This window comes from Rhinoraja longicauda, chromosome 34 (genome assembly GCF_053455715.1).
Source record: "Rhinoraja longicauda isolate Sanriku21f chromosome 34, sRhiLon1.1, whole genome shotgun sequence".
Lineage (NCBI taxonomy): Eukaryota > Metazoa > Chordata > Chondrichthyes > Rajiformes > Arhynchobatidae > Rhinoraja > Rhinoraja longicauda.
Genome location: NC_135986.1, coordinates 23869288 through 23886471, shown reverse-complemented (window position 1 = coordinate 23886471; position 17184 = coordinate 23869288). Strand labels below are relative to the sequence as shown.

At 50.3% G+C, this 17184-nt stretch overlaps 1 long non-coding RNA gene across 1 annotated transcript; it reads right to left on the bottom strand.

The window, feature by feature from the left end:
• Positions 1–6377: 6377 nt before the first annotated feature.
• On the bottom strand, positions 6378–11565 carry LOC144609433 (uncharacterized). Its single transcript, XR_013549318.1, has 3 exons — positions 11349–11565; positions 7611–7656; positions 6378–7509 (listed from the first exon to the last, which is right to left on the bottom strand). It is a non-coding gene; the product is annotated as an uncharacterized LOC144609433 (long non-coding RNA).
• Between the last annotated feature and the right edge of the window lie 5619 nt (positions 11566–17184).

Below are 17184 nucleotides of genomic sequence, written 5' to 3'. Positions count from 1 at the left end.
CCCTCGTCACGTGTCCGGGTTCGCAACTGGTGACACCCCGTCACGTGTGTGCCGCAGCCGAAGCTGCTCCTCCTCCCCCTGTCACGTGTCCGGGATCGCAGCTGGTGACACCCCGTCACATGTCCATGCCGCAGCCGAAGCTGCCCCATCTCCCCATGTCACGTGTCCAGGATCGCAGTTGTCGACTTCACTTCACGTGACGAGGGCGGGTGGCTGAAGCGCCTCTCCCCGTCACGTGCCGAGGGGGGCCGGAGGACGTGCAGGAGGATCTATCCCCTCCCATGTTTTTTTGTGTAACAATAGCTTGTTGTTTTTTTTTGCACAGCTTTTTCTCTTTACACTAGATTGCAGAATTGCACCTATCCATGTTCTCCAGAGATACTCCCTGACCTCCCCTCCCCCCGAATGACTCCAGCACTTTGTGTCTTTTATTTAATAAAGGCAGCATCTGCTGTTCCATGCATTAAAGAATTTACGTGTAACTTATGTTTTAGACATGCGGAGTCTGAAGAAGGGTCTCGACCCGAAACGTCACCCATTCCTTCTCTCCCGAGATGCTGCCTGACCTGCTGAGTTACTCCAGCATTTTGTGAATAAATACCTTCGATTTTGTACAAGCATCTGCAGTTATTTTCTTATAAGACATGCTTAATACCACAGTACTTTATTTATCCCAGGAGGGAAATTGGTCTGCCAACAGTCATAAAACTGACGGGGGTAAAGGATTGAGGATGTGCAAAGATTGGGGAGGGGGGGGGGAGTCAGTCTCAGTCTACCCCAAGGCAGAAGGGGGAGGGGTTGTACAGTTTGATAGCCACAGGGAAGAAGGGTCTCCTGTGGCGTTCTGTGCTGCATCTTGGTGGGACCAGTCTGTTGCTGAAGGTGCTCCTCAGGTTTACCAGTGTGTCACGGAGTCGGTGAGCTGTGTTGTCCAGGATGCTCGGCAGTTTGAGGAGCATCCTCCCCTCCAAGACCCACCTCCCCACGAATCCAACTCCACCCCCCAGGACGACGGAGCCGGCCTTCCCGACGAGCTTGTTGATCCTGTTGGCGTCCGCGGCCTTCGCCCACCTGTCCCGGCACACGACAACGGAGAAGATGGCCCTGGCCACTACCGGTCAGTAGATCAGCGTTCCTGGACCAGGAATACATGCAATTTAAAAGATATTTCATGCAGATCTGCATATATTCAATGTGTACATTCTGCATAATGTACATACATTCGTGCATATCTACATATATGTTTTTAAAATATGTGTTTCTGTTTGGTGCGGAAACAGGCTCTTCGGTCAATAGACAATAGGTGCAGGAGTAGGCCATTCGGCCCTTCGAGCCTGTACGCACCGCCATTCACCGTGATCATGGCCGATCATCCTCAATCAGTACCCCGTTCCTGCCCTCTCCCCATACCCCCTGACTCCGCTATCCCTAAGAGCTCCATCCAGCTCTCTCTTGAATGCATTCAGAGAATTGGCCTCCATTGCCTTCTGAGGCAGAGAATTCCACAGATTCACAAATGACTGAAAAAGTTTTTCCTCATCTCCGTTCTAAATGGCCTACCCCCTTATTCTTAAACTGTGGCCCCTGGTTCTGGACTCCCCTAACATTGGGAACATGTTTTCTGCCTCTAACGTGTCCAACCCCTTAATAATCTTATACGTTTCGATAAGATCCCCTCTCATCCTTCGAAATTCCGGCGTATACAAGCCTAGTCGCTCCAGTCTTTCAACATACGACAGTCCCGCCATTCCGGGAATTAACCTAGTAAACCTAGGTTAATAGCAATAGCTAGAATATCTATTCTCAATAGCCCTCAATAGCAAGAATATCCTTCCTCAAATTTGGAGACCAAAACCGCACACAGTACTCCAGGTGCGGTCTCACTAGGGCCCTGTACAACTGCAGGACCTCTTTGCTCCTATACTCAACACCTCTTGTTATGAAGGCCAACAATCCATTGGCTTTCTTCACTGCCTGCTGTACCTGCATGCTTCCTTTCAGTGACTGATGCACTAGGACACCCAAATCTCGTTGTACGTCCCCTTTTCCTAACTTGGCACCATTCAGATAATAATCTGCCTTCCTATCCGTACCACCAAAGTGGATAACCTCACACTTATCCACATTAAACTGCATCTGCCATGCATCCGCCCACTCACACAACCTGTCCAAGTCACCCTGCAACCTCATAGCATCTTCCTCACAGTTCACACTGCCACCTAGCTTTGTATCATCTGCAAATTTGCTAATGGTACTTTTAATCCCTTCATCCAAGTCATTAATGTATATGTCCACCGAGGCGGTGCCGTCCAGCAATCACCCCGTACAATAGCACTAACCTACACACTAGGAAGGGGTCAAGGAAAGACCATTCACGTCGCGGCCCTGTTTCCACCAATCTTTCCACCAACAAGTTCTTCTGCAGTTCGGAGTAAAGAAGGTTTTTCTGCAGTTGTATAGGGCCTTGGTGAGACCGCATCTGGAGTATTGTGTACAGTTTTGGTCTCCTAATTTGAGGAAGGACATCCTTGTAATTGAGGCAGTGCAGCGTAGGTTCACGAGATTGATCCCTGGGATGGCGGGACTGTCATATGAGGAAAGATTGAAAAGACTAGGCTTGTATTCATTGGAGTTTAGAAGGATAAGAGGGGTTCTAATAGAGACGTATACAATTATAAAAGGACTGGACAAGCCAGATGCAGGAAAAATGTTCCCAATGTTCCGAGATCTTCGAGATCTTCGGTTTCCTCCCACACTCCAAAGACGTACAGGTATGTAGGTTAATTGGCTGGGTAAATGTAAAAATTGTCCCTAGTGGGTGTAGGATAGTGTTAATGTACGGGGATCACTGGGCGGCACGGACTTGGTGGGCCGAAAAGGCCTGTTTCCGGCTGAACATATATGATATGATATATATGATGATAATGTTGGGGAAGTCCAGAAACAGGGGCCACAGTCTCAGAATAAAGGGGAGGCCATTTAAAACTGAGGTGAGAATGAACTTTGTCACGAAGAGAGTTGTGAATTTGTGGAATTCTCTGCCACAGAGGGCAGTGGAGGCCAAATCACTGGATGAATTTAAGAGAGGGTTAAATAGAGCTCTAGGGGCTAGTGGAATCAAGGGATGTGGGGAGAAGGCAGGCATGATCAGCCAAAGACGTACCGGTATGTAGGTTAATTTGACTGGGTAAATGTAAAAAATTGTCCCTAGTGTGTGTAGGATAGTGTTAATGTGCGGGGATCGCTGGGCGGCGCGGACTTGGTGGGCCGAAAAGGCCTGTTTCCGCGCTGTATATATATGATATGATATGATATGATCACATTGAATGGCGGTGCTGGCTCGAAGGGCCGAATGGCCTCCTCCTGCACCTATTTTCTATGTAACAAGCACAAGAAGCGCAAGACGCCATTGTATGCTGATGCCGAGAAGTGTGTCCAGCTCTGGCTAAACAATTTTTAATCTTGTGATGTGGACACAATAAGGAAACACACTAAGGACAATTTACAATCATCACCGAAGCCAATTAACCTACAAACTGGCACATGTTTGGAGTGCGGGAGGAAATCGGAGCATCCGGAGAAAACCCACAAGGTCACAGGGAGAAGGTACAGACTCCATACAGACGGCACCCGTGGTCAGGATCAAATCTGGTTCTGTAAGGCAACAACTCTACCACTGCGCCACTGGGCTACCCCTTGTGTATAATCCATGCATAATATACGCATTTTAAAATAAATTTTATGCAGATATGCAAATTCATGCAATATATATTGTGCTTAATATATGCATATGTTCACATAATTTATGCATATCTACATATAATTTATTATTTATGTTTCTGCGTGTTGTCTGGCCCTGATCCAGGACAACGGGCCTTTATGGCCAGCTGTACTTAAAAGTAACTTGGAATTTGAAAAAGGTGCCAAAAGCTGGCGACTCTTGCATTTGGTCTCAGTAGACTGACTGAGTAGGTTAACATACGATGAGCATTTGTCGGCTCTGGGCCTGTACTCGCTGGAGTTTGGAAGGATGAGGGGGGGAACCTCATTGAAACGTACAGAATAGTGAAAGGCCTGGATAGAGTGGATGTGGAGAGGATGTTTCCACTAGTGGGAGAGTCTAGGACTAGAGGTCACAGGCTCAGAAATAGAGGACGGTCTTTTAGGAAGGAGATGGGGAGAAATTTCTTCGGTCAGAGGGCGGTGAATCTGTGGAATTCTTTGCCACAGAAGGTTGTGGAGGCCAAGTCAGTGGGTATTTTTACGACACCTGTATTAATCAAAAATCTATGAAGGTATTCAAGAGAGAGCTAGATAGAGCTCTTAAGGATAACGGAGTCAGGGGGTATGGGGAGAAGGCAGGAACGGGGTACTGATTGAGAATGATCAGCCATGATCACATTGAATGGTGGTGCTGGCTCGAAGGGCCGAATGGCCTCCTCCTGCACCTATTGTCTATCTACAGTGTAGATAGATTTTTGATTAGCACAGGCGTCATAGTTTATGGGGTGAAGGCAGGGGAATGGGGTTAGGAGGGAGAGATAGATCAGCCTTGATTGAATGGCGGGGTAGACTTGAGGGGCCGAATGGCTTAATTCTACTCCTATACCGTATGACTATTTCCGTACTTTGTTTAATGGGGATTGTGCTTATGTATAGTGATAATGTACTGAAGCCGTGTGCAAAGAAACATTAATTTTACTGCACCTCAGTGCAGAACCATTGAACATTAACCAACATTACCAAGACTGACTTTGCGTTCCAATTTTATTGCGAGTTTAAATTCTCCAGCTACAGTGGGACTAGTGAAGCTGGAGCAACTCAGCAATACAGGCATCTCTGGAGAGAAGGAATGGGTGACGTTTCAGGTCGAGACCCTTCTTCAGACTTTGCTGCCTTTAATGCCTTGCCCTAAACGTTATTCCCTTATCATGTATCTGTACACTGTGGACGGCTCGATTGTAATCATGCATTGGCTTTCCGCTGTCTGATTCGCACGCAACAAAAGCTTTTCTCTGTATCTCGGTACACGTGACAATCAAATAATCTAAAAATTGAACGGCAGAGTACACTCGATGGGCCGAACGGCCTACTTCTGCTCCTATGTCTTGTCAACTTACGGATTTGATTCTGTGGATAGTTTGTCCCGGTGTGTGGTTTCCTTTATCATCGTTACTTTTTTGCATATCTCTCATTTATTGTTCTTTATCTCTCTGCATCATCGTCTATCTCTCTCGTTTCCCTTATCCCAAACCAGTCTGAAGAAGGGCCTCGACCCGAAACGCCTCCCGTTTCTTCTCGCCAGAGATGCTGCCCGTCCCGCTGAGTTACTCCAGCTTTTGGGGTCTATCGTGTGTGGTTTGCGAGTCGAGTCCACGTTACCAACGAACAGCTCTGGCCCGAGCCACGGGGGGGGGGGGGGGGGCAGCTTCTGATCCCGACCGTGTAGATTCTCACCGAGTGAGGAACTGTCCGGGTGTTCGGTGGTGGCGATAGGGAGCCATGGGAGGCCTCTCTCCCTTCGGCAGACAAAGACCTGCTTCCTTTCCCCGCCTGAGGAGGTGGAGTCTGCCTGCGTCCGGAGTCCTGGAAAGTGGGTCTGCCTTTGCTCGTCGGTTCTCATGTGGGCTGGGTCTCAGGGTAAGGAGGACCATGGTGGCCCGATGTACAGCACAAACTGTCCAATCTCATGCAGCGGCATCCTAACTACACACATACACTTGTATACATATATACACACACACCCGTGTACATATATACACTTATTTACACACATGCATTCGTATGTGTATATATATATACATACACATATACACACACGCGTGTACATATAGACACTTATATACACACACACACACACACACACGAGTGGTCAGGATGCAGGGGAAACCTGCTACACACACACACCCACTTGTATAGATATATACACAAACACTCGTATACATATATACACTCATATATACACACACATACACTCGTAAATATATATATATATATATATACAGTAAATATATATATAAACGTCACCCATTCCTTCTCTCCTGAGATGCTGCCTGACCTGCTGAGTTACTCCAGCATTTTGTGAAATATATATATACACACACATCCACTCGTACACACACATCCACTCGTATACACACTCATATATAGAGACACACACATCCACTCGTATACATATACACACATTCATATACACACACACGTACACTCGTATAAATAGGTAGACACAAAATGTTGCCGTAACTCAGCGGGTCAGGCCGCATCTCTGGAGAGAAGGAATGGGTGACGTTTCGGGTCGAGACCCTTCTTCAGACTGAAGGGTCTCGACCCGAAACGTCACCCATTCCTTCTCTCCAGAGATACTGCCTGACCCGCTGAGTTACTCCAACATTTTGTGTCTACCTTGAATTTAAACCAGCATCTGCAGTTTTTTTTCCACGCTCGTATACATATATACGAATGGATCGACTGGGCTTGTATTACTGGAATTTGGATGGATGAGAGGGAATCTAATGGGAACATATAACATTCTTAAGGGATTGGACAGGCTAGATGCAGGAAAACTGTTCCCGATATTGGGGGAGTCCAGAACCAGGGGATCACACAGTTTAAGAATAAGGGGTCGGCCATTTTGGACTGAGTTGAGGAAAAACATTTTCACCCAGAGAGTTGTATATCTGTTGAATTCTCTGCCACTGAAGGCAGTGGAGGCCAATTCACTGGATGTTTTCACGAGAGATTTAGATTTAGTTCTATCGTGCTAACGGAATCAAGGGATGTGGGGAGAAAGCAGGAACGAGGTACTGATTCTGGATTATTCACAAAATGCTGGAGTAACTCAGCAGGTCAGGCAGCATCTCAGGAGAGTCTGAAGAAGGATATCGCCCCGAAACGTCACCCATTCCTTCTCTCCTGAGATGCTGCCTGACCTGCTGAGTTACTCCAGCATTTTGTGAATAAGTACCTTCGATTTGTACCAGCATCTGCAGTTATTTTCTTACACTACTGATTCTGGATGATCAGCCATGATCATATTGAATGGCGGAGCTGGATCCATGATCATATTGAATGGCGGTGCTGGATCGAAGGGCTGAATGGCCTACTCCTGCACCTATTTTCTATGTACTAGTATCCATACACACACACACCCACTCATATATACACATACACTTATTCTCTCTCTGCAGAGATGGTTTCTGACCCGCTGAGTTACTCCAGCTTTTTGTGTCTCTCTTTGCTGTGACCAACTATCCAAACCAAGTTGACCCAACTGTTCAGCACCGCGGTCTTCATTCACGGGGAACGGATCCGAAGAGCGGACAGGGAGAGGTTGTTTGTGGAGGCTGCCAACGGAAGCAAAGAGGTACGGGGAGAAAGCAGGGGCGGGGCACTGATTGTGGATGATCAGCCGTGATCGCCATGAATGGCGGTGCGTACAGGCTCGAAGGGGCGTCAGTGTCTGGCAACGAGCGATTTCAAATCCCGAGCCTGCCCCTCCACGAACCGGTTCTGGAAGGCAAGGAAAATGCAGCGGTCAGCCCGCGTCGCGGAGAGATGCGGGCGCACGGGAAACCACCGGCGCTTCGCTTCGCGTTGCGTCCACCTCTTACCAGTATTCCCTCCAGCTCTTCGATATCTTTCTTGTCCTGGAGCGTCCTGGAAAACAGAGACAGGGAGAGCGGGAGGTTGAGTTAGTTCCCAGAAGAGGACCCCCCCCCTTCATCACCCTTAAGGGCGGCACGGCAGCTCAGCGGTAGAACTGCTGCCTCACTGCTGCCGACTACGGGCCCTGTCCGCACGGAGTTTGTACGTTCTCCCCGTGACCTGCGTGGGTTTTCTCCGAGATCTTCGGTTTCCTCCCACACTCCAAAGACGTGCAGGTTTGCAGGCTAATTGGCTCGGTAAATGTAAAAATTGTCCCAAGTGGGTGTAGGATGGTGTTAGTGTGCGGGGATCGCTGGTCGGCACGGACCTGGTGGGCCGAAGGGCCTGCTTCCCCGCTGTCTCTCTAAACTAAACTAAAGAGGACTTTCCCCTCTTCACCCTTAAGAGCTGCTGCCTCACAGTGCCAGAGACCCGGGTTCGATCCTGACCACGGGCGCTGTCTGTTTGGAGTTTGTACGTTCTCCCCGTGGGTTTTCTCCGGGTGCTCCGGTTTTCACCCACACTCCAAAGACCTGCAGGTTTGTGGGTTAATTGGCTTCGGTAAAATTGTAACTTGACCCTAGTGTTTGAGTAGGGTAGTGTTAGTGTACGGGGATCGCTGGTCGGCGCGGACCCGGTGGGCTAAAGGGCCTGTTTCCGCGCTGTATCTCTGAACTAAACACTGAACAGCGCAGGAAAGATACAATGGTAAATCACGGCACAGTACAGGTGCAGGCCCAATGTTTGTGTCAGACGTGATAATAGACAATAGACAATAGCAGGAGGAGGCCATTCGACCCTTCGAGCCAGCTCCGCAATTCAATATGATCACGGCTGATCATTCTCAATCAGTACCCCTTTCCAGCCGTCTCCCCATACCCCCTGACTCCGCTATCCTTAAGAGCTCTATCTAGCTCTCTCTTGAATGCATCCAGAGAATTGGCCTCCGCGGCCTTCTGAGGCAGAGAATTCCACAGATTCAGAACTCTCTGAGTGAAAAAGTTTTTCCTCATCTCCGTTCTAAATGGCCTACCCCTTATTCTTAAACTGTGTGTGGCCCCTGGTTCTGGACTCCCCCAACATTGGGAACATGTTTCCTGCCTCTAACGTGTCCAACCCCTTAATAATCTTATATGTTTCAATAAGATCTCCTCTCATCCTTCTAAATTCCAGTGTATACAAGCCTAGTCGCTCCAGTCTTTCAACATATGACAGTCACGCCATGCCGTTCCCATGATGCCGTTAAACTGATCTCCTTTGCCTGCACGTGATCCATGTCCCCATCTCGAAGCCTCTTTAACAGCACAAATCATCCGCCAACATTTCCGTCACCTCTAACGGGACCCCACTATTGGCCACATCGTCCCAAAATGCTGGAGTAACTCAGCGGGTCAGGCAGCATCTCAGGAGAGAAGGAATGGGTGACGTTTTGGGTCGAGACCCTTCTTCAGACTGATGTCAGGGGGGCGGGACAAAGGAAGGATATAGGTGGAGACAGGAAGATAGAGGGAGAACTGGGAAGGGGGAGGGGAAGAGAGGGACAGAGGAACTATCTAAAGTTGGAGAAGTCAATGTGCATACCGCTGGGCTGCAAGCTGCCCAAGCAAAATATGAGGTGCTGTTCCTCCAATTTCCGGTGAGCCTCACTATGGCACTGGAGGAGCCCCATGACAGAAAGGTCAGACTGGGAGTGGGAGGGGGAGTTGAAGTGCTGAGCCACCGGGAGATCAGGTTGGTTAAGGCAGACTGAGCGAAGGTGTTGTGCGAAACGACCGCCAAGCCTGCGTTTGGATTCGCCGATGTAAATAAGTTGACATCTAGAGCAGCGGATACAATAGATGAAGTTGGAGGAGGTGCAGGTGAACCTCTGTCTCATCTGGAAAGACTGTTTGGGTCCTTGGATGGAGTTGAGGGGGGGAGGTAAAGGGACAGGTGTTGCATCTCCTGCGGTTGCAGGGGAAAGTGCCTGGGGTTGGGGTGGTTTGGGTAGGAAGGGACGAGTGGACCAGTGAGTTACGGAGGGATTTTTGCAGACGTGGCTGTGGTAGCAGGTCTGTGTCAAAACGTGATCGTAGAGCAGGAGGTCAGGAGAAATCACAGAGGGGGAGCAGCGATAGAGCATGTTGCTAAACTCTCTTCGAAGAGAGGAGGAGAACGTCTTCAAAGTAGGTATACCTTGAGGAGAAATCGCAGTGGAGCAACCGATAGTGTAAGAAATTAACTGCAGATGCTGATACAAATTTTTTGCAGACGTGGCCCTTTAATTCTGAGGCTGTGCCCTCTGGTCCCACAATCCCACCAGTGGAAACATCCTCTCCACATCCACTCTATCTATCTTTGCTTTTCATTATTCTGTAAGTTTCAATGAGGCTTCCCCACCCCCCGGCCTTCCAAACTCCCCCCCCCACCCCCCGGCCTTCCAAACTCCAGAACCAGGGGCCACAGTTCAAGAATTAGGGGTAGGCCATTTGGGACTGAGATGAGAAAAAACGTTTTCACCCAGAGAGTGGTGAATCTGTGGGATCTGTAGAATCACGGGATGCATTATAAAGTTAGATATAGCCCTTGGGGCTGGCGGAATCAAGGGGTATGGGGAGAAGGCAGGAACGGGGTACTGATTGTGGATGATCAGCCATGATCATATTGAATGGCGGTGTTGGTTCGAAGGGCCGAATGGCCTACTCCTGCACCTATTGTTATCGATGTTGTTATATAACTCCAGCGAGTAGAGGCCCAGTGTTGACAAACGCTCATCATACACTGATCAGCCCAAACATTATGACCACTGACAGGTTAAGTGAATAACATTGATTATCTTGTTGCAATGGCACCTGTCAAGGGGTGGGATATATTAGGCAGCAAGTGAACAGTTAGTTCTTGAAGTTGACGTGTTGGATGCAGGAGAAATGGGCAGGAGTAAAGACCTGAGCGACTTTGACAAGGGCCAAATTGTTATGGCCAGACGACTGGGTCAGAGCATCTCTGAAACGGCAAGGCTTGTGGGTTGCTCCCGGTCATCAGTGGGGAGCACCGACCGACAGTGGTCCGAGGAGGGACAAACCACAAACCGGCGACAGGCAGGGTGTTGGGCGCCCAAGGCTCATCGATGGGCGAGGGGCAACGAAGGCTATCCCGTCTGGTCCGAACCGACAGAAGGTCGACTGTGGCACAAGCACGGGAAATGTTAAAATGGTGGTCACGGGAGAAATGTGTCACAATACACAGTGCATCGCACCCTGCTGCGTATGGGGCTGCACACGGAGGACCAACAACATGTTTGGCAGGTGGGCATAATGTTTTAGCTCATCAGGTCATAATGTTTTGGCTTACCCACTGATTCCTGGGGTCGTTGTTGTAAAAGAAAATAACTGCAGATGCTGGTACAAATCGAAGGTATTTATTTTACAAAATGCTGGAGTAACTCAGCAGGTCAGGCAGCATCTCAGGAGAGAAGGAATGGGTGACGTTTCGGGTCGAGACCCTTGTTGTTGTAAACCTGCTCTGCACTGCGCTGCTGGATTACGGTAGTGCGCCGCCGCTCGGCGTATTACGGCGCTGGTGCGACGAACGTCTCATGAATATTAAATCAACGTGGCGTGAATATTAATCGACGTTGCGTGAATATTAATGGACGTCGCGTGAATATTAATCGACGTCACGTGAATATTAATAGACGCCTCATGAATATTAACCGTCACCCTCACCTCTCCAGGCCGCCATTGAGGAGCCGCACGTTGCGGCTCAGCGCCCGGGCCAAGGTGCTCAGCTGCCGCAGCGCCGCCGCCAGCACGGCCGCCTCCGTGCGTCCGCCGGGCAGGTGGGTGAGGAGGCCGCTGGGGACGGGCTGGGCGTCTCCGTCTCCGTCTCGGTCCCTTCCTCCGTCGTCGCCGGCGCCCGTTGAATCTCCCGCCACCGCCGCCATTGAACGAGCACGTGACACGGGCCTCCTACGTCACCGCGTCCCCTGCGCGGTGACGTCCACCCGAAGGGGCTGATGGGAATTGTAGTCTTATTTCCATCTCCCTTTGTCCTCATCTTTCAACCCCACAACCCTCCTTGTCTTCACCTTCCACCTTCACCACCACCAGCGTATCCAACAAGTCTCCCGCCAACATTTCCGTCACCTCCCAACGGGACCCCCACCACTGGCCACATCTTCCCATCCCCTCCCCTCTCTGCGTTCCGCAGAGACCGTTCCCTCCGTAACTCCCTGGTCCACTCGTCCCTTCCCACCCAAACCACCCCAACCCCGGGCACTTTCCCCTGCAACCGCAGGAGATGCAACACCTGTCCCTTTACCTCCCCCCCCTCGACTCCATCCAAGGACCCAAACAGTCTTTCCAGGTGAGGCAGAGGTTCACCTGCACCTCCTCCAACCTCATCTATTGCATCCGCTGCTCTAGATGTCAACTTCTCTACTTCTGCGCGACCAAACGTAGGCTCGGTGATCGCTTCGCTCAACACCTTCGCTCTGTCCGCCTTAACCAACCTGATCTCCCGGTGGCTGAGCACTTCAACTCCCACTCCCAGTCTGACCTTTCTGTCATGGGTATCCTCCAGTGCCACAGTGAGGCCCACCGGAAATTGGAGGAACAGCACCTCATATTTCGCTTGGGCAGCTTCCATTCTCCAACTTTAGATAGTTCCTCTGTCCCTCTCTTCCCCTCCCCCTTCCCAGTTCTCCCACTGTCTTGCTGTCTCCACCTTTATCCTTCCTTTGTCCCGCCCCCCTGACATCAGTCTGAAGAAGGGCCTCGACCCAAAACGTCACCCATTCCTTCTCTCCTGAGATGCTGCCTGACCTGCTGAGTTACTCCAGCATTTTGTGAAATAAATACCTTCGATTGGTACCAGCATCTGCAGTTATTTTCTCACACATCTTTCAACCATGACCTTCTGACTTGTTTCTCCATCTCAATCACAACTCCCCCCCCCCCCATCCACACACACACACACACACACACACACACACACACGCTCCAAAGCAGACAGGTTGCATCATCATCATCACAGCTCTGCCCGAGACAGCGAAGAATTGCAGAAAGTTGTGGGCGTCATAAGGTCATTTACATTTTTCGGAAACAGTTAAGACAGGTACATGGATAGGACGAGTTTGGAAGCAAATGGAACAAACGGCAGGCAGGTGGAACTAGCCTAGCTGGGACATGTTGCGCGGTGTGGGCATGTTGGGCCAAAAGGCCCTGTTTCCACGCTGTATCACTCCATGACTCGAAGCGATAGGAGCAGAATTTGACCATTCAGCCCATCGAGTCTACTCTGCCATTCAATCATGGCTGATCTATCTCCTTCCTAACAAGGATGGCCAACTATTTTGGGCTAATTTGGTTTGTCCGGTACAGGACCACCCTTGTCCCATATTAGGCCCAGACGGGGCTGTAGGCCCAGACACTGTAGGCCCGGACGATGTAGGCCCGGACGATGTAGGCCCGGACGATGTAGGCCCGGACGATGTAGGCCCGGACGATGTAGGCCCGGACGATGTAGGCCCGGACGCTGTAGTCCAGGTGCTGCAGCACTCCCGGACAGTGTAGGTAGACACACGATGCCGGAGTAACTCAGCGGGTCATGCAGCATCTCGGGAGAGAAGGAATGGGTGACGTTTCGGGTCGAGACCCTGAAGAGTCGAGTGTGAAGAAGGGTCTCGACCCGAAATGTCACCCATTCCTTCTCTCCCGAGATGCTGCACGGATCAGTCTGAAGAAGGGTCTCGACCCGAAACGTCACCCATTCCTTCTCTCCCGAGATGCTGCCTGCCCCTCTGAGTTACTCCAGCATTGTGTGTCTACCTTCGATTTTAACCAGCATCTGCAATTTTTTTTGTGACACCAGACAGTGTAGGTCCAGAGGCCCGGGCGGCCGCCATTGATGGAGCGGGAGCACATGGCCACTGGCTGTGTGTGGTCACGTGGGTCGCGGGGCGGTGACGTCACCTTGTCCCTTATTTGGGAGTGAGGAGGTTGGCAACCCCTACACCTAACCCCATTTTCCTGCCTTCTCCCCATAATCCTTGACACCCGTTCTAATCAAGAATCTATCTCTGCCTTCAAAATAGCCACAGCCCTCTGCGGCAATGAGTTCCACAGATTCACCGCCCTCTGACTAAAGAAGTTCCTCCTCACCTCCTTTCTAAAAGAGCGCCCTTTAATTCTGAGGCTGTGCCCTCTGGTCCTAGACTCTCCCACCAGTGCGAACATCCTCTCCACATCCACTTATCTATGCCTTTCATTATTCTGTACGTTTCAATGAGGTCCCTCAACCACAACCTCTTCTCACTCACTTGCTCCAAACAGGCAGGTTACATCGCAGATAGGAAATAAAATTGATGGAACAATTCAGCCATTCAGGCAGTACCTCTGGGGAAAAAAGGAATAGGTGACGTTCATTAATTGTAGGATTATTATTAAATGTATAATATAAGTTATTCTGCACTCTGCACCTTCCCCTTTGCTCGACAATATACAATAGGTGCTGGAGGAGGCCATTCGGCCCTTCGAGCCAGCACCGCCATTCAATGTGATCATGGCTGGCCATTCTCAATCAGTACCTCGTTCCTGCCTTCTCCCCATACCCCCTGACTCCGCTATCCTTAAGAGCTCTATCCAGCTCTCTCTTGAATGCATTCAGAGAATTGGCCTCCACTGCCTTCTGAGGCGGAGAATTCCACAGATTCACAACTCTCTGACTGAAAAAGTTTTTCCTCATCTCAGTTCTAAATGGCCTCCCCCTTATTCTTAAACTGTGGCCCCCGGTTCTGGACTCCCCCAACATTGGGAACATGTTTCCTGCCTCTAACGTGTCTAACCCCTTAATAATCTTATGCGTTTCGATAAGATCTCCTCTCACCCTTCTAAATTCCAGTGTATACAAGAGCGTATACATCACAGATAGGACATAAAATTGTCTGTTGTACTTTAGATTAGTTTAATTTAGTTTCGAGTTACAGCGCGGAAACAGGCCCTTTCGGCCCACCGGGTCCTCGCCGACCAGCGATCCCCGCACACTAACACTATCCCACACACACTAGGGACAATTTTTACATTTAACCAGCCAATTAACCTACAAACCTGCACGTCTTTGGAGTGTGGGAGGAAACCGGAGATCTCGGAGAAAACCCACGCAGGTCACGGGGAGAACGTGCAAACTCCGTACAGACGGCGCCCGTAGTCGGGATCGAACCCGGGTCTCCGGTGCTGCATTCGCTGTAAGGCGGCAACTCTACCACTGAGTCCTTACTTGAGTTTGACTTGATTGTATTTATGTGTGGTAATATCTGATCTGTTTGGATAGCACGCGAAACAAAGCTTTTCACTGTATCCTAGGTACACGTGACGATAATAAACCTAAATAAACAAACCATTTGCCTTCCTAATTTTTGTGACAAAAGGTACAGAACCATTGTCTATTGTCACCCGTGGTCAGGATGGAACCCGGCACTCTGGTGCTGTGAGGCAGCAACTCACAGCGCCACAGGCTCGGGTTCCATCCTGACCACGGGTGCTGTCTGTACGGACTTTGTACGTTCTTCCTGTGACCGCGTGGGTTTTCTCCGGGTGCTCAGGCCTCCTCCCACACTCCGAAGATGTGCCAGTTTGTAGGTTAATTGGCCCTAGTGTGTAGGGGGTGGATGAGAAAGTGGGATAACATTGAAGCGTGAACGGGTGATCGATGGTGGGCTAAAGGGCCTGTTTTAATGCTGTAGACAATAGACAATAGGTGCAGGAAGGAGGCCATTCGGCCCTTCGAGCCAGCACCGCCATTCAATGTGATCATGGCTGATCATTCTCAATCAGTACCCCGTTCCTGCCTTCTCCCCATACCCCCTGACTCCGCTATCCTTAAGAGCTCTATCTAGCTCTCTCTTGAATGCATTCAGAGAATTGGCCTCCACTGCCTTCTGAGGCAGAGAATTCCGCAGATTCACAACTCTCTGACTGAAAATGTTTTTCCACATCTCCGTTCTAAATGGCCGACCCCTTATTCCTAAACTGTGGCCCCTGGTTCTGGACTCCCCCAACATTGGGAACATGTTTCCTGCCTCTAATATGTCCAACCCATTAATAATCTTATACGTTTCGATAATATCCCCTCTCATCTTTCTAAATTCCAGTGTATACAAGCCCAGTCGCTCCAGTCTTTCAACTGCTGTCTGTACGGAGTTTGTACGTTCTTCCTGTGACCACGTGGGTTTTCTCTGGGTTCTCAGGCTTCCTCCCACATCCCAAAGACCTACAGGTTTGTAGGTTAATTAGCTTTGGTAAAATTGTAAATTAGAGTCATAGATTGATACAGTGTGGAAACTGGCCCTTCGGCCCAACTCGCCCACACCAGCCAACAATGTCCCAGCTACACTAGTCCCACTTGCCTGCGTTTGGTCCATATCCCTCCAAACCCGTCCAACTGTTTCTTAAACGATGGGATAGTCCCAGCCTCAACTACCTCCTCCGGCAGCTCGTTCCATACACCCACCACCCTCTGTGTGGAAAAGTTACCCCTCAGATTCCTATTTAATCTTTTCCCCTTCACCTTGAACCTATGTCCTCTGGTCCTCGATTCCCCTACTCTGGGCAAGAGACTCTGTGTGTCTACCCGATCTATTCCTCTCATGATTTTGTAAATTGTCTCTCGGATGGCGCTCGTGGTCGGGGATCGCTGGGCGGCGCGGACTCGGTGGGCCGAAGGGCCTGTTTCCGCACTGTATCTCTAAAGTCTGAAAATCTAAAGTCTATTCTCTGTATTATTTTGGACAGATGTATGGGTAGAAAGTGTTTTGAAGGATATGGGCCAAATTTTTTTTTTACTTATAGAGATACAGCGCGGAAACAGGCCCTTCGGCCCACCGAGTCCGCACCGCCCAGCGATCCCCGCACATTAACACTATCCTACACACACTAGGGACAATTTTTTACATATTACCCAGTCAATTAACTTACATACCTGCACGCCTTTGGAGTGTGGGAGGAAACCAAAGATCTCGGAGAAAACCCACGCAGGTCACGGGGAGAACGTACAAACTCCGTACAGACAGCGCCCGTAGTCAGGATCGAACCTGAGTCTCCGGCGCTGCATTCGCTGTAAGGCAGCAACTCTACCGCTGAGCCACCGTGAAGGCAAGCGGGACTAGTCCAGAATGTCACTTGGTCAGCATGGACAAGTAGGGTTGCCAACTGTCCCGTATTAGCCAGGACATCCCGTATTTTGGGCTAAATTGGTTTGTCCCGTACGGGACCGCCCTTGTACCGTATTAGGCCCGGGGGGGGGGGGGGGCGCTGTGGGCCGGGACGCTGTAGGCTAACGGAGTGTGTTCGGGGAGCGGGGCCGGGTGTGTTCGTCGATCGGAGGTTGAGTAGCAATCGGCCCCGCTCCCCGAACACACTCCGTCGGCCTACGCTGGTCTCGGCCTACAGCGGCCCGCGGCGGGTCAGTGTAGGCTAACGGAGTGTGCTCGCCTAACGGAGGTTGCGTAGCAACCCGCCTCCCAGCCCGGGCGGCCGCCATTGGTGGAGCGTTAGCACGTGGCCG